This window comes from Macaca mulatta, chromosome 6 (assembly GCF_049350105.2).
Source record: "Macaca mulatta isolate MMU2019108-1 chromosome 6, T2T-MMU8v2.0, whole genome shotgun sequence".
In the NCBI taxonomy this organism is placed as follows: domain Eukaryota; kingdom Metazoa; phylum Chordata; class Mammalia; order Primates; family Cercopithecidae; genus Macaca; species Macaca mulatta.
The window spans coordinates 37,399,562-37,426,188 of record NC_133411.1 but is presented as its reverse complement, the minus strand read 5'-3'; the positions used below and the strand labels follow the sequence as shown (position 1 = coordinate 37,426,188).

Genomic DNA, 26,627 nt, shown 5'->3' with positions numbered 1-26,627 from the left:
AAAAATAAATTTATAAAAATAGAAAAAAGCTTCTAAAATGAGGATATAAAGAAAGCAAATATTTTTGTGTAGCTGTAAAATGTGTTCATGTTTTAAGCTGTGTTATTACAAAAGAGTCAAAAAGTTAAAAAAATTTATAGGGTTAAAAAGTTACATTTAGCGAAGATTAATTCATCATTGAGGAAAAAAATTCTTAAAAAATAAATTCAGTTTAGTCTAAGAAAACAATGTATGTGAAGTCTACAGTAGTGTACAGAATTGTCCTGGGCCTTCACATTCACTCCTCACATACTCACTGACTCACCCAGAGCAACTTCCAGTCCTGCAAACTCCATTCATGGTAAGTGCCTTATACAGTCTAACATTTTAAACAATCTTCTATACAGTATTTTCACTGTAGCTTTTTGATGTTTAGATGTGTTTAGGTGCACAAATTCTTACTACTGTGTTATAATTGCCTGTAGTATTCAGTATAGTAATATGCTGAACAGGTTTGTAGCTTAAGAGCAAAAGGCCATCCCATTTAGATTTGTTAAGTACACTCCATGATGTTCGCACAATGACAAAATCACCTAATAACACATTTCTCAGAACATAGTCCCATTGTTAAGTGATGTATGACTGCACATATATTAGATATGACAAATATCTAGCTATCTAATATCTATGATTATCTAATAACTATACTTTCACATAGCACATATAACATGCATCCTCCATATTCTTGTGAAGCCATCTAACTACACCTGAAAATAATAGTTAAACTCACAAAATGTGTGTGGATTAAAAAACAAAAAATCAAACAATCAGACTAGTTGCTATATCCCCAGTGTGCTTAGAGGCGCCAATCATGACTTATGCCAGTAACAGGAGCAAATTATCAATGTTTTTTCCTGCTGCTCTAAAATTTTCCCCTAAGCAGTAACCAAGCAGTGGAAAATCCCCAGCATAAGGGTTCATAGAGGAAGTGTACTGGTCACTAGATTTATCTTTCAATGGTGTGTTTCCAATAATAAATGGCTCTCAGAGCAACAAAGAACCTGAGTGTGAAAAGGCTTAGGTTAGCCATTCAGCTGCAAAAAGACCAAAGTGTGGTTCAAAAGTGATGATTGGCATATTTTCTTCTTACATTTGTACCGGTGTTCATCTGAAATTGCTTGGTGTATTTTTAAGAGGAATATAACAACCCAGCCAATTGAATTTTAAAATCACACAATTATTTTTACAGATGTACAGACCCCAACAGGAATCTGAGACCAGAGTGATGAAGTGATGTGCCCAACGTTGCCTACCCAGCTGTCAGCAGAGCCTGAGCTCAGACTTCTCCACGTGGTTCCACCGTTTAGTCAACAAATATTTATTGATTGTCTACAACATGACATGGACCATTTAGGTACCAGGATGCAAATTTTTTTAAAAAAACAAAAAACCTTGGCCCCACAGAACTGGCAGAGGAAGAAACACAATAAACAATTAATGAATTAACAAAGTAAATTACATAGTATAAAAGGTGATGACAAGTGCTACAAAAAAAAAAAAAAAAGTTACAGCAGAGGAAGAGGAATTGGGAGTGCTAGCAGAGATGCACTTTTTGTGAAGGGTATATTCTAAATAGGGTAGGCCTCTTTGAAAAGATGTGGAGGTAAAGTTAGCCTGGGGGCAATCGTGTGGGAGAGAACATTCAGCAGAGAATAGAACCAGCCCAGAGGCCTCACAGCAAGTGCGGGCCTACAACAGCTTCCGGGATGAACCTGGCATGCTTGAGGAATAGAAGTCACCTTTCTGCGACATGTCCTCTAAAAATCACAGAACTATAGACTCTTAGAGTTGGGGGAGCCTGAAAAACTCTGCAGTCCAACCTCCCAGCTGAAGCAGGAATGCTCCGCGCAGTAGCACAGATTTGCACTTGCCTGGGTTTGAACGAATCCCTCTAGGCCATGAACTCACTGGCTTGCAAAATAGCTCATCCCATTTTTTTAGCCACCTACCATGGTTAAAAGTCTTGTCTTAACGTTGAACTGAAATCTGCCTCCTTCGGCTTCACTCTGTGATTCCACCTCTACCCTTTGAAGCAACACAAAATCCTTCCTTTCAACCAATTCATATTATTTCTTTGGTGAAGGACACCTGGGAGGCAGTTTGGCACAGAGGCAAGAATGTGAACTCTGAAGTCAGGCAGGACTGGGTTCAAACCCACTTTCCAGCTGTGTGGGCTTGAGCAAGTTCTTTCATCCCCTCACGCTTTGGGGTCCTCATCCCAGAAGACTGTTGGGGGCGTTAGAGACTATACAAGTGCACATTAAATGGCAGTTGTTCTGTATATTTTTTATCATCAGGGTGACTTATCTTTCACTTAAACACTGTCTCCAGGGCTTAGCATATACCACCCTTTGAGGAAAGCTAATTTAGATTCAGAAAGCCCCTGAACGCTTCCCACTTGTGCTCTCCATATACTGGCTGACCTTAAAGAAAGGAAAATCAAGTGGCCTGCCTGAGGTAGGTCATCTGTGATGGGAAGCACATAAACCAGATGGTATCCAGCCGCGTTTACCAGTTAGTTGGGGCAGAAGTTCTGAAATCAGAAGCCAAAAGTCAATGAAGAAGAAAAAAGCCCTGTGGAGTACAAATGTTTCAGAGTAAATCTGCTGGGTACCAGCACATACTAGGAATTTCCTAGGGGAAGAAAGGCAGGCAACACAACTAGACACAGGGCCAATGAATCAGAAACACAGAATTATCTACCCAGATGCACTGAGCAATGCCCTTGCACACTGGAAGGTCACGGAGCCGCCCCTGCTGACCAGCTTCTTCCAGGAACTCAGGTATGAAGTCAGCTGAGCGACTTTAAGAGAAGTCTCCTAGCAGTGACGATGCCATGAAAGATTATGCATCTGTAAATAACAGAAGCAGCTATTATCATTTACTAGGTCCCATCTGTGTACTGGCATTGTGTATAATAAACATTCTCTCACCTGAAAACAACAGGTACCTGACCTTTTGTTTTGGTCAAATTGTCCTTCTAAGAAGGAGCAGCCAGCAGTCTGAAGACAGATTTACTATGACCACCTTAGTCCCCTCTCCCCTTTTCCACAGACTCCTTCCAATCGTCTCAGCCCTTCTTTCCATTGGGAAGGTTACCAAAATCAGCAAAGCAAGGCTGAATTCAGCCAGATTAAATCAGTCCATACAAAACCACTCAGGTTAAACAAGTGTGGCAAACACTTGCCATGCTTAATTACCCTCTTTGAAAGATAATGCTGGGTTTAAAAGAATCATTCTAGAACTTTCCATGCAGCATATGTGCATTGGAAAGTCACCAAGCAGTGATGTGCAAACATAAATCTTGTTTTTTGTTTATCTGTGTGCACGTTTCTTTGATTAGTCCTCATATCTGCCTAGAGAGAGGAAAACTGATTTCAGGACAATTTAGACAGCTAAGACCAACTCAGTCTTTTTTTTAGCCCCTTTGAACTGAACTGTAACAGGATCTCTCTCCAGTATGCATTCAGTCAAGTACAGGCATTATTATCATTATTACCAGTTTTCATCTAGTTTAACACTCCCTCTGAGCTTCTGCTCGCCCCTTCCTCCTGTCTGACTCTTAAGCTCCCACGGTCCCTCACTCTGATAATTTCCTGGCAGCCTCAGCCTCAGAAAGAGAAGGAAGAGGCCTCAACGAACCTGGCTGAATATTGGTGATGGGGAGGTTCTGCATCTGGCTTGCGGTCCACTCTTTGGCTGCCTCCAGCCTCTCTGTCCTTGTCTGTTGCAAGCTGTAAAGTGTGGTGCACTTAATGTGCCCCTCTGCGTAGCTTTTGGACATGGATAGTCCCACAGGAATGCACTTCCTTCCCTTGCCCCCAAGAACCCATCTCTAGTCATCCTGAAGCTATAGGCCTCATTAGCAACCAGATTCTAGGGCTCACCAACTTCTATAGCTCATGCTGAGCCCATGGAAAGCTCACACGCCTTTGCCACACCCCACAGTGGGGACGTAGGCTATCTCAGACACGTTTTCCCTCTCTCTCAGCTGTCCTGGCCAACACCAGACTTTCAGAGGATTCAAGATGAGAAATGCACACCAACTCTATCTTCCAGAATGCTTTCTTCAAAAGTCATTGGGTGGATTCTCCTGGTGCCTCTTCCTTGAGATTGGGCAGGTCCAGTGCCTGCATTCTTCCATAAGGCTAGAAGGCTCCACAAACCCTCATCTGTCCAAAAAGAGCCAGTCTCATCCCTCCCAGTCCCTTTGTATAGATCCTAGTGGCAATGCTCACAAACAAGGTCTTCTGGTTTATGCAAATAAATTTTGTTTCACACTTGGCAGGTCACCACTGAACCTGGCCACTGATAACCTAGATTCTATGGTCTTGGCAGTCACGATGTAACGGTGGGGTGCAGGGAGTGATGACAAGGAAGGAAAAAGAATAGAACTGTGCTTTGGTGACTTGAGTCATTGCCCTATGTAAAAAGAAAATACCTAGCATGCCCCTACCTTACACACACCTACACTCTACTCTTCCATGGGACAAGTGGCTACTCACTCTATTCATCATGATTATGAACTCAAAAACACTACATCTAAAAAGGACTTTAGAGATAATGCAGTCCAACTTTCTAAATTTGCAGATAAGAAAATTAAAATCTATATGTATGAAAACATGAAAAATTTTTCTCCTATAGCTATTCTTTTTGCCAGAAATTCTGGAGCATTTTAAGTGGAAGAAAATAGGTGCTAGCTATTTCAGTACAATCTACAAACTCAAGATAACTGAAATTACAGACAGAAATATTTTAGGTTGCACTTATAAACTGATTATTTCCAAGTTCCTGAAAAAAACCTCTTAAATTCAAAGAATTTATCTTAGGGCTGCATTTTCTTTTGAAGAAAATCTTAATTCAGCTGATAGAAGTAGAAAAAAGTACTTGGAAAGCCAGACAGCTCCTTAAGGACACCTCTGTCCTCCTATTTGGAGAGGCTCAGTAAAGGGGAAGTGTGATTTATTAATCAGAGGATGTGATGGTTACCATTACGTGTCTACTTGTCTTGGCTATGATACACAGATATTTGGTTAGACTCTGGCCTAGATGTTGCCGTGAAGATATTTTTAGATATGCTTAACATTTAATTCAGTAGGCTTTTTTTTTTTTCTTTCAGAGATTGGATCTTGCTATGCTGCCCAGGTTGGTCTCAAACTCCTGGCCTCAAGTGATCCCCCCACCTTGGCCTCCCAATGTGCTGTGATTATAGGTGTGTGTCACTGCACCTGGCATTGATTCAGTAGACTTTGAATAAAGCAGATTATTCTCCAAAATGTGAGTGGGCCTCATTCAACTGGTTGATGACATTGAGAAAAAAAAGACTGAGGTCCCTCAAGGAAGAAGTTCTGTCTCTAAACCATCTTCAGGCTCAAGTTGCAACGGCAATTCTTCCCTGAGTCTCTAGGCTGCTGGACTTCCCTGCAGAATTCAGATTTCCCAGGCCCAATACTTTCATGAGCCAATTCCTTAAAATAAATCTATCTATTGATTGATCGATTGATCCATATCCATCTATCTTATAGATCAATCAATATTATACATATATAAAAAGACAAATATCTATCTATTATCTACTTATCTATCTACACATCTTATTGGTTTTCTTTCTCTGGGGAAATCTGACTAATACAGGGGGTGTCACAATAACTTCATCAATTTGCATTGAGTGACTCACACTAAGCCCAAAGAATGGTTCAGCCCTGTCTGTTCTTATCACCTAGAGAGACTCTGACCTTCCCCACAAGGTCAGCAACAGCAAGTGCAAGTTAATAAGACTGAGATTCACTACCTGGCCAGAATTCCCAGGGAAACCTGAACATCATAACTCATTTGCCTCCCTTTGTGCCAATGGCGGTTTTTCTGAAAAGATACTAATTGTGAGAAGGAAAAGCCAGGGAAGTCATAAAGCCCAGGGCTAGGGTCTTCTATGCTTAGGGTCAATTTATCCTCTCAAGACTCAAACTAGCACACTGTAGTGAAGACCCTCTATTTTTATATAAACTAATATGAAATTTTGAGGGGCTCCATTTGTTGCTTTATCTGTTCTTGACATGCAATGGTGAAGCCCTGCTCTTCTGTTTCACACAAGGCTCATCCATACCTGGCTGGGACCTCCAAGTTTAATGAAGAGAAGGCAAATGTGTGAACTGAAGGACCAGACACAGAGTTGCTCTGTGCTTTGGACATGAAGACCATTTTCTCCTGAAGTTTAGTGATGTAGAAAGTGTCACAAAGTGAAGTTGGCTTCATTTCAGAGGTTCAACATTGTCAGGACCAACACCCCTGGGATTCTTTTGATTTTTCATTCGTGGTCACAATGTGGTTGCTTCTACTTCAGGCATGACTTTCACTTTTAAGGCAGGAAGGAAAGGCCCAGAACAGCAACAGCAGGAAGACAAATGCTTTCCAATACTCCCAGCAGATAGTTGCTTAGGTGTTACTGGCCAGAACTTGGACACCTGGCCCCCCAGCTGAATAGCTGTAAGGGAGTCTGGCGAAATATTTACCTCTTCTAATCTTCTTCTTGAAGGAAGAAGAAGATTATAGTGTATTGGGACTCGGTATGAATCAGAATTATATGTATTTTAAGTGCTATGATAAAATATTTTTGCATATAGTGGAGAAATATTTATGTAATACAACTGTTCCAAAATAAATATTGCTTTTAAGGCCACCCTGCAGGTCAGAGTTTTCCAAATTGTGGGTTATGAAATGTATTTAGTGGGACTCCACTAGAAGGAAGGGCAGGAGGAGGAGTAGGAAGAGGAGGAGTAAAGAAGAGGAAGGGAGAGATGGAGGATGAGGAAGAGGAAGATGATGAACAAATGGAAAGTAAGAATAGAAAATATCAGGGTGAAACTTTGGTTTCAGATATGTTTTTCTTACTCTTGGTTATTGTCAACAGAACTTGAAAGCTACCGTTATAGAGCATGTGATTAAAGAGATTTTTGCATACACAACTTTGCTCTTACCACAGCGAGTTTATGCATATTGAACATGCCCCGCACTTGTTGAGAATACTTATTCTTTGCGTCTTTCCTAGTCCCTTCTTCAAATATGTATTTCCTGCTTAAACATCTGCTTGATCCTGTTACTTTCTCTCCACTTTATTCCTTCCTGGAGCAGTCGATCACCTAGAACTGAGTAGTCTATGTTCACAACGTCTGTTTCTTCTGCACTTCCTCCTTGGAAATTGGCTTCTACTTCCCCCAACTCCCACCTCCATTCTCCCATACGCACTCTCCAAAGATCCTTAATGCTAAGTTCAGCCTTTCCTGGCCAGCCAAAGTTGTTCATCACTTTGCTGAAGGGTGTGTTTTTTGGCGGGGTGGTAGCTCTTATTTTTTAAGAAATTATTTGGCAATGCATCTAAAGAACCATGAAAACATTTATACCACTTGGCATAATAATCAAAATTCTAAGGAAAGAAAAGGCTAGAATGCAAAGGTGTTTATTATATATCTATGGAAAAATCAAAAGCAGCCTAACAGTTAAACAATTAAAGAGTGGCTTGGCAAATTATTCTTAAGAAATTATCACTTTCATTAGCTATGATGCAGCCGTTAAAAATGATCATTAGAGAAATTACATAGCAATCTGGAAACACAGAAAAAAGCAGAATATAAATTGCATTTCTGCTATGATTATAGCTATGTTAAAATTAGGCATGTCTTTTGGCAAGAACTAGAAAGAAATGTGAGTAACTAGGAAGAACCACTAAAATCTAAGCTTAGTCCTTAGCTTGCAGGTACAAATCTGATTTTTTTCCAGAGTTTTCTAAAGTAGTTAGGATTAGATAGACTTAGCTGATCAAGCGCAGAAGAGAATCATGTCAGAAAGTTAACTTAATTACTTGCAAAAGGAAATAACCAAGCACACAAGAATAGCATTTATTGCTTTTTCTCCCTATGAATAAAGTTATATGAAAAGCCAAATTGTAGTCAAAACGCTGTTTTCTGAGAATGGAATCAGAGGAGCAACTGAATGATCTCAGTGGCTATTGTTAATAAAGGCCTGGCATGTCATCTCCACCTGGGTGCGTGCCTACCAACCAAACCAAATACCCATTACCCATGGTCATCAGTCAGCGTCTTCTCCACCTGGTGCTAAAGGTAGATGATGCTTTGTTAATTTTGGGGCTTTTCCCTTTCTTTCTTTCTTTTTTTTTTGATTCCATACCAACCTCTCTTATCTCTCTATTCACACTTGTGTGCTCATGTTTTCTTCAGATGCTAAACCCAGTCATGTTATGCAAAGTACATCCCATAGAATAATACGTAAGTTTGGAAAATTTGGGGTTAAGCAATGTTAAGTGCTTATTCCTGCAAGACTTCTGCAGAGTCTTTATGCATTGGTGTGAATTATGAACCCACTTCATGGCATGTTTCAAGCTTATCTGAGCAACTTTTATTTCTCAAGTAATTCCCTCAGCATGAATAGCAGTAGAAATGCTGGGGTCCAGTTCTCTGGTCTTCACATTTGTTTAAGTCTTGATTACATTGTAGGTCCTATTCTTACATTCAGCCTGAGGAAATCCTGCTTTGTTGGAATCACTTCTGTATAAAGGTAATCTTACCTGTCTTATACCGAATCCATTGTTTAAATTTCTTAATTGTGGTGGAGTCATCTAACTAACATATTCACATACAAGCTATTTATCATATAACATATATATATATATTTTACTAAAAAGGGATTACTGACATTTGAAAAAAATTAGCAAACCCCTCCCCTAAAAAAAAAGCATTACCCATATCCCCACTATCCCAATTTGACTATGTGCAAAAAATGCAAGGACTTATTTTGTATATTCTTACAGATTTTCCCACAATTAACAAGTTTTTAAAAAAATACCTTTCCTTGGCCTGGTGCAGTGGTTCATGTCTATAATCCCAGCACTTTCGGAGGTCAAGGCGGGTGGATCACTTGAGGTCAGGAGTTTGAAACCAGTCTGACCAACATGGAGAAACCCCGCCTCTACTAAAAATTCAAAATTAGCTGGGCATGGTGATGCATGCCTGTAATCCCAGCTACTCAGGAGGCTGAGGCAGGAGAATCGCTTGAACCTGGGAGGCAGAGCTTGCGGTGAGCCGAGATTGCACCATTGCACTCCAGCCTGGGCAACAAGAGCAAAACTCTGTCAAAAAACAAAACAAACAAACAAACAAAAAACCCCTTACCTCAATCATTCATTTAAAAATATAATAAAAATCAAAATTACCGAGTGTTCATTGTTTCAGCATTCATGTCTTGCTTTAAAATTACCAATTTAAAAATAAGTTCTAGGAGGGTGTCTAATCCTTTCCCATACCTACAGAAAATAGGGTGCCTGATCCATTTGAAATATGATAACCTGCTACTATATTTAAAAACTTTTCCAGGAAAGAGAAAGATACAATAAGAGAATGTACTGCTTTCAGATATTCTTTCTTGTGTCTACGTATCTCCTCTCCCACAATGGTTACGTTCCTGCAGTATTTGGGGAAAAGACAGCATGTCTCACGTCCTCATCCAAGTAAGTCAGTGTGGCTTCTCCATTGTTCTCTGGCTCCTACCCACAATTTCCAGGGTCATCTTACTCATTTCAGTCTTGGTCACTAGAATTCTGGTCACTGCAGTGCTAACTGGCTTCACCAGCAGGGTCAAGTTGAGGAGGCTACAATTCCCTTATTGTTATGCAATAGAATTTTACTGGATGTTTGCAGGTTAAAAAAAAAAAAGAGAGAGAGAGAGAAAACAGAAATTTCAGTTCAGCACAAAACAGAAAACAATTTTAAATTTACAATTTTATTAGACATTACTCATCTTATAAAACCAACAACTTCCCTATCACTGGGATTTTCTCAAACTAGGCTTGGTATGTTGCTGGAAGCTACCTCTTTCTTACCTTTCTCCCCAGATGCCAGGTTAACCTCCCCAAATTGCTGTTACTTTGTAGTACTTTCTAACTACAGTTAGGTAGTTAACCCATGCAACCCAGTGGTTCTTGACTGGGGGTAATTTTGCTTCCTTGTCCCCAGGGCACATTGGCGATATCTGGAGACCTTTTTGATTGCCATTACTGGGCAGGGAGGTTCTATTGGCATCTAGTGGATAGAGGACAGGGATGCTGCAAAACATCCTACAATGCACAGGACAGCCTCTCATAGCCAATAATTATCCAGCCCCAAATGTCAATAATGTGCAGTCGAGAAACTGATCTAACTACAATTCACTGCAACCAAACTAGGATCAGCTCACATGTCTCCAAATCTGGAGACTGATTAAGGTATTTTGCTAAACAATTTACTCCAAGACCATCTCTAGCAATCTAAAGAATCAGTGAACATTTTGAAATTACTTCTCTTTCTTTAGAAACTCCTGATTCCACTCTTGAGCAAGATTATTATACCTACCTATTTCTGAAAAGTAAGAGGGGCAATAGAAATATTTATTCTTCCCTATTCAGAAAAAGGCCCTCAGAATTGGGAATATTTTATTCCAGTTACAATTACATCTAAACTACTTTTTACATTCCTTTTTCTAAAGCCTTACTGATATAGAGCATTTTGCTGGTGGCAGAAAAACGAAGACAAGGCTCATTGTTGGGTGGCTCTGCAGCTGCAGAAGTCAGAGGACTGGTGTTGTAGTTAGAAAATGGTTCATCTGACCGGGCGCGGTGGCTCACGCCTGTACTGTAATCTCAGCACTTTGAGAGGCTGAGGCGGGCGGCTCACGAGGTCAGGAGTTCAAGACCAGCCTGGCCAACATGTAAAATCCCATCTCTACTAAAAATACAAAAATTAGCTGGGCATGGTGGCGTGTGCCTGTAATCCCAGCTACTGGGGAAGCCGAGGCAGGAGAATTGCTTGAACTGGGACCTGAGAGGTAGAGGTTGCAGTGAGCCAAGATGGCCCCACTGCACTCCAGCCTGGCGACAGAACGAGATTTCATCTCAAAAAAAAAAAAAAAGAAAAAAGAAAAAAGAAAAAGGCTCATCTTTGTGTTAATAGTTTATTTTGCACGAGTATTGTGCACCTCTCGTCATGATGCTTACCCTGTTGTATTATAATTTCCTACTTATCTAGATGACTTCAATACTCCCTTGACCACGTCTCCCCTTAATTTTTAAGGTCCTCAAAAGTACCCCCAATCCTAGCATAGTGCCTGGCCCATAGTGACCCTAAACAGTTGTTTGGTAAATAAATGCATGAATAATTACTCAATGGAATCAGGTAGAATAAAACAACATAATTCAAGTTGAGGTTGAAATATAAAGGACTTGAATTACTATTCAAATATGGAAAAAATCACTAAAAGTTCCAGTCATATGACCATGAAATTTCATAATACTAATTTCTTTAAAGAGTCATTTTTAAAAAGTAATTTATAAATGTTATTTTCTAAAAAGTAATTTTTAAGTGTAGTTTCTCTGGTCCCATATACTCAGATAAACAAAATGACAATTCGAAAAAACTTCTGTGTAGACACAAATACATTTTCACTGTGTTTGGGACCCTCAAGGATCTGAAACTTGAGTGTGTATCAGAAATGCATAGGACACTATTAAAACGCAGATTTCCAGATCTCAACCCTAGCGATTTTGAACCATATGATGTGAGGCCCGGACATAGGGATTTTAAAGAAACTCAGCAAATGATCCTCAGTTTGGTTAGAGTCTTATTTTAAGAAACATTCTTTAATATAGCAAACTTCTAAAAATAACAACAATAATAATAATACACACCCCAGACCTTAGCCTAATGATATTTATTTTCATTCATCAGTAAAATATGATTTCATGCTGAGTCCTGGGTGGAGAGAGGTGGCTAGAATTTCTTAAATCCTTAAATACTGTCTGAATTGGTCATGTTCTGGAATGAAAAGTGGGTAAGTCTGCAGGTTGATTTAACTGGTCAGCTTGGGGTAGAGGGGAGCTAATGAAAGTAGGATGAGAAGTCAGATGAGACTTCCTTAAGGAGAATTCTATGTGCCTGTCAGGGCTTTTTGGTGAGGTTGCTGTCACTGTTTATTAATTTTAGCTAATTTTATTTCAAAACACAGGATTTGGGTGTTAAAATGTTTTATTCATACTACTCTAATGTTCAAAAGCCATCAATAGGTGAAATGAAATGAAATCAAGAGGGAAATGAAGAATAAAAGAGAAAGGAAAGAAGTTTTTATCCAGTAACCAGGTAAGGGCTGCTTTAAAGAAAGAAAGGTAAAACACGCTTAAAGAGAATCTGTCTGGAACCAGTTTATGAGTGCTGCAGCCCAGCTTGTCCCTGTTGTGGTCCCTACCCTATGAGATGAAAACAATGTTACGAAAGTGATACACCAGCTGAAGTCCCAACAAGATCTTGTCTGCCAGAGTCCTAAGGAACCTTGATCCTTCCACTCTCCACAAGGCTCCCTGCTATGGACTGAATGCTGTGTCACCCCCACCCTAACTTCATATGTTGAGGCCTAATCCCCAGGGCGATGGCATTTGGAGGTGGGGCTTTTGGGAGATATTACTTTTAAAGTTGCTAAAACCACAATTACTTTTGCACCAACCTAATAATTACATCATGGCAGTGAGGAGACTTCCATCTGCAAGCCAGGAAGCAGGCCCTCATCAGACATTAAATCTGCCAGCACCTTGATCTTGGATTTCCCAGCCTGCAGAACTGTGGCAAATAAATGTTTGTTGTTTAAGTCACCCAGTCGATGGTGTGTGTGTTACAGCAGCTCAGATGGACTAACACAGTCCCTAAGACAGAAGTGAGTACACATGAACCCCTTCCTAATCTACGGTTGATGATTTACACTTTGACTTCACATTCATCGTCTAAAGAAAGCTCCAAAGAGCAGGGACTTTGTCTGCTTACTGCTGTATCCTTAATTTTTAAAAATTGCACAAAGATGTAGTTCTTGATGTTTTGAATAAAAGATTATATAAACAAACAGCAAATCCAACATCTCAGGAGCCAGGAAGAAAGATGTTGTTACAAGCAACAGGCAGTGAGTTCTAACAGAGACAGCTGGAAAAATATTAAAAAGACCATGCCCTTCTGGTAAGCTTTATTTTTCTTATCTCTGGTATAAACATACTTAATTTGATAAAGAAAAATGGAATTCTAGCAACTTATGAATTATATGCCTGCATATACAAGTCTAAAGAGCCAAAGTCATTGTAATATATGCTAAGGGCAAAGGGAAATAGCCAATAGCTTTATTAGAATTCTTCACATCTTTGAATTTGGACAAGGTAAACCTCAATATAATAATGTTAATAATATTTTCTGAAAAATGAACTTCACAAAACAAATGACAAAGCAATGATTCTTTCAAATACTTCACATTCAGAGTTTATTAACAATTGGGTATGTTGACATTACCTCTGCTAGAATGGCTTTTAAGACTTACTTTGAGAGGTGTATGAGAAACTTTTTTAGATGAAATGAGAATTTATGTGGTCAAAAATATGTTTAAGGCCCGAAGACACCATTGATGTAGCCCCTTTCCTTCATCACTAAAATGTATCTCTGTACTTCCCGCTTCTGGTCAACAGCCAGAGAAAGATGGGCAAAAGGTGTGGCCCCAGCCCAAGCAGAAGGCAGTCAGTATTTGAAGCTGTGTAAAATGCCTGTTCTGCTTTACAGTCTTTCTTAGTTTAATATTTAGAATCCAGGGCATTGCATTTTCCTGATAACAACAGCAAAATAGGCATTTTACACAGGCTTGCAGCTAATCTTATTAAAATGAGACAAAGACAAAATTTCTACCTATTTTTCCTGGAAAAGAAAATACCTGGAGAAATGTAGTTAAAGATGTAATGCAAAAGCATTAAATAAAACCATTTAGTCAACAAAATTTAGCAGTTAAAATTAAGGTGTGAAGACACATTTGGTGTTTTTTTTTGTTTTTTTTTTTTTTAAGTGCAGAAAACATTTAAATATTTTGCAAAGTGTTCTTTCCAGTAGAATTGACAATATAGACCCCCTACAAATCATAGGTTTGTTAGTGTTTTGTCATACAGACTAGACATCTAAAAGTTGTCCTAGACTTTGTTTCTGGAACTTCTAAATTTATATCCTTTCTCATTGGGATAATTTAGTCCTGGTTCAGCCAATAATGCTTTAAACCTGAGTCCAATAGCTAGCCAGACTGGTGTCATCCCTGCTAAGATCCACAACCATGGTGTGTGCAAATCCCCAGAAGCTTTTCAATGATACATGGATGGACCACTTAAAAGTCTCTTGTGTCATTGAAGAGCATAGGAGGAACAGGACCCCCAGACCACTTAGTCCATTAACTGAAGATTACAACTCTTGTAGATTCCCTAAGCAATGGGAGAATTTGATGTAGGCTTCTTGGTCCATAGTAAATTTTTTCTGCATTGCCTTATGATTTTTCTTGCTAATATCTGTGATTGTCATAATGTAATGTAGCACTATAACACAAGGTATGGGTAATGAGGTGAAATATATCATCAGTATAGATCAACCATTCCACCCATTGATTTTTGACTTTTCAGTTATACTTTACTATCTTGAGGATTTCTTACTTTATTTTATTTTAGATTCAGAGGGTATACATGCAAGTTTGTTTCTTAGCTATGGTGAACACATCTTCTGCTTACCTACAGAGAGAGAGGGAGCACAACAGTGAGAGTAAAGTAGCAAACACTAGTTCAACAAGGATTTTTACCTTATTTTTTAGCTCAGGAGGCTATTTGGAAGACATAATTGACATGTCAAAAAGGTGCAATTTTAAGAATATTCTCGGCTGCTCTGCCTATGGAGTAGCCATTCTTTCATTCCTTTACTTTCTTAAAAAAAAAAAAAAAAAAAAAAAAAAAGGAGAATATTCTCATTGGCTTAAGAGGATTGGGTCGAAGTATTCTTAATTTTAATTTACTTTCATTTTCTGGATGTATTTTATATGGCATATTATGCATATGATGACTCCAGGCTTCTCTACATCTTCCACATTCCTGTAGATGAATGATGCCCTCCCCATTCCCAACTCTCAGGGATGTCCTTGATGTCTTCATGAGTGGTACACAGAAGTGCTGAGCACATGTTGTTTATCTGTCTTTGTCTACTCTTCAGAAAAAGTTTTAATTTAATTTTTTTTTTTTGCAGCAGGTTATTAAGTAGCCAGTAGAATGTAGAATATAAGATATTATCAAATCCATTTTAAGAGCAACTCATTCTGTAAATATTCTATAAATATCCTGCATATCCCTTTTCAGTTGACTTGGCTAAAAGTATTATTTTAGTGAGTAACTATATATTTGTTTATTCAGTTTTAACCCCAATTCTAATTGTTATTCTTCTATTTTCTTGTATCCATAATAGTTTGAAAATTGAGGTAGACTTATTTGCCAAAAATTCTAGGTCTAGATTATGTCTTTTCCTAGTGATTTGTTTTTTTAAAGACTTGTTTTGCAAAATTAATATTAATCCTAAAACAAAAACTGGTGGTTTTCTTGTTATTAAATTTTAAGAGTTTCTTATTTCATTCTGGATACAAAGTCCTTTATCAAATACATGATTTGTAAATATTTTCTTTCGTATGTAGTTTGTCTTTTTATTCTCTTAACAAAATCTTTTGAGGAGCAAAAGTTTTTAATTTTGAAGTTCAATGTATCAAAATTTTCTTTCATGGCTCATGCTACCTGTCATATCTATGAAATATTTGCCTAACACCAGGTCACAAAGGTATTTTTCTGTTTTCTTATAAAAGTTTTATAGTTTGGAGTTTATCTTGCCAGTCTATGACCATTGATGTTAACTTTAATATAGCGGGAGATATTGATCTAAGTTCATTTATTTTTGCCTATGGATATTCAAATGTCTCAGTACCATTGTTGAAAAGGTTATCTGCAATGGATTGAATGTTTGTGTCCCTCCAAAATTCATATGTTGAACTCTTCATCCACAGTGTGATGGTATTAAAAGGTGGTGCCTTTGGGAGGTAATTTGGTCTTGAGGATGGAGCCCTCATAAATGGGATTAGCACCCTTGTAAATGGAACCACAGAGAGCTCTCCTGTCCTCTTCTACCATGTAAGGATACATGAAGAAGACAGCAATCTGAAGCCTGGAAGAGGGCACTCAGCGGAATCCAACCATGCTGGCATCCTGATCTCAGACCTCCAGCCTCTGTAACGAGGAGAAGTAATTTTTGTTCTTTATAAACCACCCAGCTTGTGGTAATTTGTTAGAGCAGACTTAACTATTCTTTCCCCCAGTGAATTGCCTTTGTACCTCTATCAACAATTTGTGTGTATATATGTGTTGGTCTATTTCTGGGTACTTTATTCTATTCCATTGATGTGTTTGCCTCTATTAATGCCAACATCTCACTGTCTTGATTTTTGTAACTTTATTATAAGTCTTGATACCAAGTAGTGGTAGTCCTCTAATTTTGTTTTTTCTCAAAATTATTTTGGCTATTCTAAGTCCTTTGCATTTCCACATGATTATTTATGTATTTGCTTTCCACCTTGGTTGAATGTCAGCCATATGACTTTAGAATCAATTTGTCAATTTCCATTAAAATGCCTGCTCAAATTTTCATTGGGATTGTGTTGAACCTCTAGATCAATTTAGAGAGAATTGCAATTGTAAGAATACTGAGTGTTTCAACTCATGAATAGATAATGTATCTCCATTAATTTAGGTCTTTAATTGTTTTTAGGCAACGTTTTGCAGTTTTCAATGTATAGGTCTTTCACATATTTTGTCAGATTTATACAAGAAATGTATTTCCTATTTCTTGACACTATTGTAAATGGTATTGTCTCATTTCAATTTCTAATTGTTTGTTGATATAGAAATACAATTTAATTTGTACATCAATCTTACATCATGCCACCTTGCTAAACTCATTTATTCATTCAAGTAGTTTTTTTCATAGATGCCATCATATTTTCTATATAAATGGCCATATCATGTGAAAAACAAATAGTCTACTTCAACCTTTTCAATCTGGATAACTTTTATTCCTTTTTCTTGCCTTATTGCATTGACTAGAACATCCAGTACAATGTTGACTTGGACTGATGAGATCAGACATCCTTTTCTTCTTTTCTATCTTAGGGGGAAATTATTTGGTCTTTCATCATTATGTGTGAGGTTAGATATAGGTTGTTCATCAATGCTCTTTAAAGGCTGAGGAATTTCCTTCTATTTCTAATTTGTTGTTCTAAAATCACCATAAATAAAACTTGTCTTCTTTCTTGAATTGTTCCTGATATGGAATCTGCTGTTATCTTTATCTTTGTTCTTCTATGCATAGCATGTGTTTTCTAACAGACTGGTTTTAAGACTTTCCCTTTATCACAGGTTTTGAACAATTTGATTGTGCTGTGTGGGTTTGAAACTTTCATCAAACTTGAAATAATTTTGGTCATCATTTTTTCAAATATTTTTTCTGCCCCTTCCCACTCTCATCCTTCTGAGTGATTCTGATTAAACATATATAAATTCACTTGAAGTTGCCCAATAGCACACTGATGTTTTGTTCATTTTTATAAACACCTATTTTCTCTATATGTTACATTTTGGATAGTGTCTATTACTCTGTCTGAAAATTCACTACTTTTTTTCCTTTCCTATGTTCAATCTGTTGTGAATCCCATCCAGTGAATTTTTCATCTCAGAAACTGTAGTTCTCATCTCTTGATGTTCTATTTGTTTTTTAAAAAACATCTTTTGTGTCTCTGTTTAATTTTTTGCCTGTAAGCAATACAGATGTAATCACTGTTTGTTATTTCTACCATCTATCTAGACTGAGTTTATTTTGGTTAATTGCTTTTTTCCTATTATAGGTTATATTTTTCTTTATCTCTAGTAATAATTCACATGCCTGGTAATTTTTAATTGGATGTAAGCGATTGGGAATTTTTACTTGTTTGTTTTTGTTTTTTTCTTTTAATTTTTATTTTTAGTTCTGGAGTTCAGGTTTGTTACATAGGTAGATGTGTGCCACGGTGGTGGTTTGCTGCACCTATAAATCCATCACCTAAGTATTAAGTCCAGCATGCATTAGCTGTTTTTCCTAATGTTCTCCCTCCTCTCACCCCAACTCCCAACAGGCCCCAGTGTATATTGTTCCCCTTCCTGTGTCCATGAGTTCTCACTGGTCAGCTCCCACTTATAAGTGAGAATATGCGGTGTTTGGTTTTCTGTTCCTGCATTAGTTTGCTGAGGATACTGGCTTCTATCTTCATCTAGGTCCCTGCAAAGGACATGATCTCCTTCCTTGTTATGGCTGTATAGTATTCCATGGTGTATATGTACCACGTTTTCTTTATCCAGTCTGTTGTTGATGGGCAAAGGACATAAAGAGACACTTCTCAAAAGAAGACATTCATGCAGCCAACAAACATTTGACAAAAAGCTCAACATCACTGATTATTAGAGAAATGCAAATAAAAACCACAATGAGATACCATCTCATCCCAGAATGGTGATTATTAAAAAGTCAAGAAACAACAGATGCTGGCAAGGTTGCAGAGAAATAGGAACGCTTTTACATTGATGGTGGGAATGGAAATTAGTTCAACCATTGTGAAAGACGGTGTGGTGATTCCTCAGAGATCTAGAACCAGAAATACCATTTGACCCAGCAATTCCATTACTCAGTATAAACACAAAGCGACTGGGAATTTTACCTTGTTACAAGCTTTTTATCTCTGTAAATATTCTTGTGTTTTTGTATTAGTTCATTTTCATGCTGATAATAAAGACATATCCAAGACTGAGTAATTTATAAAGGAAAGAAGTTTAATTGAATCACAGTTCTGCAGGGATGGGGATGCCTCAGGAAACTTACAGTCATGATGGAAGGAGAAGCAAATACATCCTTGTTCACATGGCAGCAGCAGGAAAAGTGCCAAGTAAAATTGGGAAAAGTCCCTCATAAAACCATCAGATCCCATAGAGCTCACTCACAATCATGAGGAAAGCATGAGAGTAACTGCCCCCATGATTAAATTACCTCCCACTGGGTCCCTCCCATGACATGTGGGGATTATGGGAACTACAATTCAAGATGAGATTTGGGTGGGGATACAGCCAAACCAAATCAGCCTTGTTCTGGGACACAGTTAAGGTGTATGAAAATAGTTTGATCCTTTCCGATTTTGGTTTCATGATTTATTAAATGGGGCCAGAACAGTCCTCATATTACCGGGCTAATTATCCCCTACTACCAAGACAAGATCTTTCCGAGTATTCTACCAAATGCCTTATGAATCATGAGGTTTTCCCAGTCTGATTTCTGGGTACAAGCACGATACTGACTCTGTGTGAATGCCAGACACTGTTACCTCTATCCTTCCAGGTGATTCTGTTCCAGGCCTCAGGCAGTTTCCTTCCATGCATGTGCTGATTATTGCTCAGCTGAAAACTCAAAGAAAGCAACAAATCTTCAGATATCTTGCCTGATAGACTTTCTAGTGACTTTTGTCACTTTATTCACTCCCAACTTTTAGCTCTATTTCTAGTCAGGGAGTCTTCTGGGCTCCACTTGGGTTCTTCCTCCCTGCGCTGCAGACTGGAGTCTCTCAAAACATTAAACTGGGGTAATCACAGGACTCACCTCATTCATCTCCTGTCTTTCAGGAATCACTGTTTATGTCTGATAACCAGTATCAAGAAAACCATTGTTTCATATACTTTTAAAATTTATTGGTTAAGGTGAGAGGGTAAATCTGATCTTTTTCTCCATCTTGGCTGGAAGTGTAATTTGATCATAGAATATTTATTTGGAGAATGATAACAGGTACTGTTCATTAGAAAGAAAAAGAAAAGGAAGAAAAAGAGCAAGCAAGAAGAAAGAAAGAAAGAAAGAAGGAAAGAAAGAAAGAAAGAAAGAAAGAAAGGCAGTTTTAAACGAGAAAGGAAAAAGGAAGTAAGGAAAGTTTTAGACAATCGCTTGTTAGGAAGCAGCAAAATGAGAAAAAAATTGTATAGTTTTTCATGAAGCTAAATTTATTTCATTTAAATTGCAATTCCTTATACTGAGATGATCTATTTGCTACTATTCGTGTGTCAAAAAGTCTTTCATTTTGTTTTTTACCTTGTACAATTAAAACTGGTAACTCTTCTAACTAAAAAGATTAATGACCTCTCAAATTCCAAAGTCTAGAAAAGAGTGGTTGAAATTCAGGGGCTTTTAAAGTCTTTAAAGCAGTCTGAGAGAAAACACACACTATATACAGAAGAGCAAAGATAAAGATAACAAGATTCCATGTCAGAAACAATGCAAGAGAGAAGGCAATTTTTTAAAAAACAGGTAGGTGAGAAATTGATTTCCAAGGTGATAAAAAACTGAGAGCTCTTTGAAAGTTGTTGTTGTATCTCTATGTATCATTTTATTTCCAGTGCCCAGCACATAGCTGGCACTAAATATATGGTTGTTGAGTGAATGAATGAATTTGGTGCCTAACAACATAACACCCTAGGTCTGGCAGGCCCAGGAATTTTCCAGTGCAGCTCTCCTCTTAATTGATCTCCTTTATTAAAGTGGAAACAGTGTGACTAATTGGCTTTGACACAGGCTAATTTCCCCAGGTCACTGATGTGGCTGTCCCATACCCCTCAGTAAACAAGCTCTTGTGCAAGGCTCCTGAGGCAGGGTCTTGGACCATGACAACACAGTTAGGGAAAGCAGAAAGAGTGCAGCATTAACTGGTGAATCTGTGAATATCTGACAGCATAGACACAAAACTGGCAAAGAATTGACCAAGTGGGTATCTCCTGTGGGTTACAACGCCATTTGCTCATTAGAATCACTTGGGTTGCTTTTAAGACATATAGAATCTGTACACAGAGAGATTCACACTCAATCTGGGATGGGGCAAAATTGGAAATTGAAACTTTTTTTTTTTTTTTTTTTTTTTTTGAGACAGAGTCTCGCTCTGTCGCCCAGGCTGGAGTGCAGTGGCACAATCTCGGCTCACTGCAAGCTCCGCCTCCCGGGTTCACGCCATTCTCCTGCCTCAGCCTCCTGAGTAGCTGGGACTACAGGCGCCCGCCACCGCGCCCGGCTAATTTTTTGTATTTTTAGTAGAAACGGGGTTTCACTGTGGTCTCGATCTCCTGACCTTGTGATCCGCCCGCCTCGGCCTCCCAAAGTGCTGGGATTACAGGCGTGAGCCACCGCGCCCGGCATGAAATTGAAACATTTTTAAAGCTCTCAGTTATTCTATCGTGAAGCTAGAATTACAAGTCACTGCATCAAGCCAACAAATGAATAATCCCAATCCTTCTATCTTTGATGATTTCGCCAATTAAAAAAGTGTCCTTCTACTGGTGCTACCAGTAGAAGGTATGCATTAGAATAATCCAAATATCAGCAAATATGAAACACTTCATTTTGGTGCTCATTTTTCTTTTGTAAGTTCCCATTCATGTTCTATAGCAGGAAAATAGTGCAATCTGTTAAGCACTGGTCTAATGTAATACATCTGTAGTCAAATTCAAGTGTTATCATTTCAATTATTATCCATTTCAAAATTCTCTCTTCACACTGCCTTCACTCCCTGCATTCAATTATAAATCAAACTGCATTCAACTCTTGGCGAATTTCCAGGGAAGGAATCTCATGTTTGACTTCTTGTGAAGGCAGCAGGGAGGGGGGAAGATGAGGAAGAATGAGCTGACTGGTGCAGGCAGTGGGGCAGATGGAAGTGGAATAGCTGATTTCAGTCACCTCTCTGTTGACTCCAGCTGCCAATGTCATCACCCGGTCTGGTCGACGGGTACCACCTGCTGGCTCAGTGATCCTTGGATGCCTATGGCATTCTGACATTCACTTCGGCTTCATCCAATCTCAGGATAGTGGTCTACTGTGAACCTCTACAGATGGGATTCCTTCATGTCCACCCAAATTTTACAAGGCCTGGGGCAAATGGAGGCCCCCAAACCCTAAGTCTATATTTATAAGAATTATAAATCAAACTAACAAATTGCTAAATGAAGTATGTCCTATCATCCTCACTTGACAAACAGCTTTATGAGGACAAATTAGAAAAATATATGTAAAGCCCAGAATTAGCAAAATATCAAAGACTATTTAATTTAATTTGTATTGCATGTACCTGGGCATTCTCTTCATGGGCTGGCAATGTTTGGATGAGTAATAATTCAGAAATTAGTATGTACTCGCTTGCTAGAATCAAAATTTTTTGGTCATCTTTTCTAGCAAAGTCACTAATTATGTTGATAAAATTAATATTTTCATATATAACTTGTATTCTTGTGTCAGCAGTGATCAAACGGATTAAAAATCAAATATAATGATACTAAAATATATGCAATTTGAATGCATTAAGAAAATTTAAATTGGAGCAAACATAAACAAATGTAAATAAATTTACTTTTCCTACATTTCTGAATAATTAAGATTCATCTAAAATAGTCAAGATTTATTAAAATTAAAAAGCCTATTTTATAAAAAATCTATTTGCAATTTTAGGATTTAATGTCCATCAAATTTCCATAGAGTAAAGAAGAGGAACTATGCTTCATGCATATAACTAGACCTACATATATACATATTTAAGCATAATGTGAACAATACTGCTATACTCTTCACACTCCCAAGCAGCCTCTGTAGCAGCACAGCCCACACACCTTCAGAGTTTTGCATATACCATCTTTAATGTACAGGATCTATTGCAAGTGGAGATTTCCCTGGGGCCTGCATAATGTCAGCTGGGAGAGCAAATATTTACAGTTTTAGATTGGTCTGTGCCAGCTCTGAGCTCTGATCTCAGACTCAGAATGGCAGCAATATGTGTTCTTTAGCACAATGTATTTGTTGGCAAATGCAGGACCCTGTCAAGCATGGGGTCCATGACAGGGTACCCTTTAGCCTGAGACTAATATTGCTACTGAGTCCCTTTGCTTCCTGTGTGTCCAGGGAATGGAAGTTTGCTTAGCAATTCAACCAGCCAGTCAGCCATCTTATGGGGCCTCTGGGGCCCCAAGAATCTTAGACTCCCTGTTACAAGCACCTTGGGTCCTTGAAGAACTGGGAGGTGATTTGTGCCCTCTCCTGACTTGTTCTGCCCCACTTTCTGAGGCCCTCTGCCTATATCCAAAGCTCTCTGGTGGCCTTTGCTTGGGACTTGGCATGTGCCAATGGGTTATGCCACTTGGCACACTCCAAACGAGAAACTGGGGCCAGTCCCTATGTTCAGATGTACCCTTGAGCTTTGTGGGATTGTCTCTAGGGATCCTTTCTCTGAGGAACCATGGCAAATCCTCCCTTTTCTCAAGGAGTGAGTGTGGGAATAGAATGACTCTAACATCCCAAGATGTCTTCAAGAAGTCTCCCCAGTCTTACTCCTAAATCACTTCTAAATCACCACCTTTGGCGGTAGGAGGAGGGCAAATCGCTTCTCCTGATACACTCCAGTGTGTTTGTATCCTGCCTGGCATGGTCCTCGTGGAGCCTACACATCCATATCTATGTCTATTCTGGTGACCCAGGAATGAGTTTGTATCAAGAAGAAAAATGTAAATTGAGGTCTTAAGTTATTGTCATAGTTAATAGCTTATGAACTTCTCCAGAACTTATCTTTGGTGGGAAGATAACAAGAAGCAAAAATGCCTTCCTAAAATAGCTTTGAGAAGTTGCTATAACTGGCTAGATGACTGGCCTGAATCAACAAGTAATATCTCTGATATTAGAAAATAAAACCTCACATTTCCACAAAACTTCTGGAAGGATACTTAATTTTTTGTTTTAAATTTTCATGGGTACACAGCAGGTGTATATATTTATGGATTACATTAGAAGGATACTTTAAAATGTGATTCTTCTTTACTGCTATTTGTTTAGTTGAGAGGGTCCCTAAAAATCCCTGGGAAAAATGTTGCAAGCTTGCCACTCAGAGTAATCTTCCCCAGATTTACCACTAATGAAGATATCCAGAAACTAAAAGAATTGGAAGAGAAGCCTTCATAACATAGCATTCTTCATTCAAGTATGAATTCTATTCAGGCAAGCCAGATGTTAAAAATCTTTGCTTTTCCCAAGCATCTCTTTGGCAGGATTGAAGACAAAAATAACTGAATATAATTTTTATCACTGCCATTAAGATCATGTCTGCTTTTAAAAAAGGAGTTTGGGAAAATGTGCTTTTCAAATTCAACATTGGTTTCAATATCCTGGGCTGGGGGGCCATGAGGATGGCAGGAATTTCTGTGTGTCAAATCTTCTCTACTTTGTATTCTGTTTTGATGTAAGGAATCATTAGGTGTGGTCCTGCATATTGAGGGGAAAAGTAACCTACTGTGTCAGATCTTGGCAAGACTCCAAGTATCGGCTCACTGCTCTCCCCACTCCCAAACTCTCATCAATTACCCTGCTCACTCCTTTCAGCAGCTCCCAGAAGCTGGAAGGTGTTAGGACAAATGGCAGAAAGAACAAAAGCACTTTAAGTGGAAAGTGTGACAAATATTTTACTTCTTATAATCATTTTACATTATACATTAAAAAAAATTTTAAATATCCCTGAGGACTTGTCTGGATTGTGAATCACCTGGATGTATCAATCCATCCCTACAGACTTCCTTCTTGTATCAATATAAAAAAAAAATCTCTGCATCTCACAAGCTTCTGACTAAAAATCAAGGTCACATGTGCATTGAATGCCTAAATTACTATGGCTTAAGTTCCCAGCAGGTTAATTTTGAACCATTATCTCCCCTCGATTGAGATTCAGTCTAGAGTTTTGTGCCATGTCCTAGAAATTAGCTCCAATCAAGTCGATGGGGATTAGATTTAAGAATGAGGAACTCACACTTTGGCCCAAGGGCGAGTCAGTGAGTGCACATCTCAGGTTGGGTGTACTTCATCTTTTTCTGTGTGTGAAGCACTCAGATCATCCTCCTGTCATCTTTGGATGCACCAATTTCTTAAGTCCTGTACCAAAGCCTCCCCTTTCAGGTAGGTAAGCACTTTTCTAACCCTTGCGATCTCTCCTCTGGTCTCCATTCTCTTCCACTAGATTTCCAGCCCATGGCTGTCCTCTTCAGTTTGGCTGAATTAAAATGTCTAGCCAATTTTAAGGAAGCTTCCATGTCTATGTTCATAGTTCATGAAATTTTAACTGCTCACGTGCTGTCCAAAAGAAATAGAATGTGAACCACATATATCACCTATGTAATTTTACATTTTCATATAGTCACATTAAAAAACTAAGATGAAGGCTGGGTGCGGTGGTTCATGCTTGTAATCCCAGCACTTTGGGAGGCCAAGACGGGTGGATCACCTGAGGCAGGAGTTCGAGACCAGACTGGCCAACACAGTGAAACCCCATCTCTACTAAAAATACAAAAATTAGCCGGGTGTGATGGTGCGTGCTTGTAATCCCAGCTACTCAGGAGGCTGAGGCAGGAGAATCGCTTGAACCTGGGAGGTGGAGGTTGGAGCCGAGATTGCACCATTGCACACTCCAGCCTGGGCAACAGAGTGAGACTCCATCTTAAAAAAAAAAAAAAGTAAGATGAAACAGGTAAAACTAATTTTGATAATATATTTTTGTTTAATCCAAATATATCCAAAATCTTATTTCAGCACTTAGCCCAATATAAACATTATTAACAAAGATAAGTTTCCCAGGAAGATTAATCAGATAGCTAGCAGTTAAGTTTCAGAAGGTCATGATTTTCTCTCTCAGTGCTTTAAAATACTTTTAAAACTTTATTAGGTTTGCTTTGAGAAGACAGAGAGAAAAAGAGTGGCAAAGAGCTCTTTCAGTCTCTACTTTTTTTTTAGTCTTTTTAAGGCATTTGGAAATTTTCTCATGATGCATTTACAAAAATTCTGGCATAAATGCCTGTCTAAATAAAAATGTCCCTCTAGAAAATGTGGTCAACTGCTTTAACTGACTTGTCTCCATAAATCCTCTTGGATTCTTTCCCAAGAAACAAGGTTTACTACTGTGGTAATCTTTTCAGTGTAAGACAGCCCACAGTTTCATCTCTAAGAAACTTAAGAATGAATATTCTAGAGGCAGAGTTACTCTAAGGGTATGCAAGGCCTGGGCAAATATTTGTTGTGTGGACCCTGTTTATCTAAATAATTTGAGTCACTCAAAATTAGCACATCAGCACCATTCTGTAGGCATACTCTCCCATGATCTCAAGAGAGAAACACTTCTGCCAGTGTCCACTGGCCAGGCTCCTGGAACCAGTCTACCCTCCTGGAACCAAGGCCCTGGGATGACCCTGTACATTTGAGACCTTGAGCTCCTGGAGGCATCTGGTTGTGCCCCATGCAGGGTAGAGTGTTGAGGAGGGCAGAAATAGAGGTTCTATCCTGGGCTCCAGTGCCACACCCAGAAGGCACTGCCATCCCCAGTTGGTCACAGGCACTAGAAAAGATGGGAAATTTTGAGAAAGGCGCTCCCAAGTACAGGGTCCTACTTGTCTAGGTCTAAATGACTAGTATGCTAACTGCCATGGGACCTAGTTAAATAAGTGCACGTGCATGTGGACAAAAAAAAAAAAAAAGGTGCTTGGAGAAACAAAAGGAGGACTTGAAGCAGCAACACTGCAGATCCCACTTTAGAAGGAAATGTTTCGTTTTTACTAT

At 38.7% G+C, this 26,627-nt stretch overlaps 1 long non-coding RNA gene across 4 annotated transcripts in view; it reads right to left on the bottom strand.

Annotated features, from left to right (window-relative positions):
* Positions 1-8,187: 8,187 nt before the first annotated feature.
* LOC106998712 (uncharacterized) overlaps positions 8,188-26,627 on the bottom strand; it is a 110,358-nt gene continuing 91,918 nt past the window's right edge. For 2 of the 4 annotated variants that reach the window (XR_013418303.1, XR_013418300.1), the window contains exon 7: positions 8,188-9,732. This is a non-coding gene — a long non-coding RNA (uncharacterized LOC106998712). Of the gene's footprint in view, positions 9,733-24,470; positions 26,407-26,627 lie in introns of those variants that run through there. The other 2 variants (XR_013418304.1, XR_013418301.1) reach the window with 2 other exon arrangements.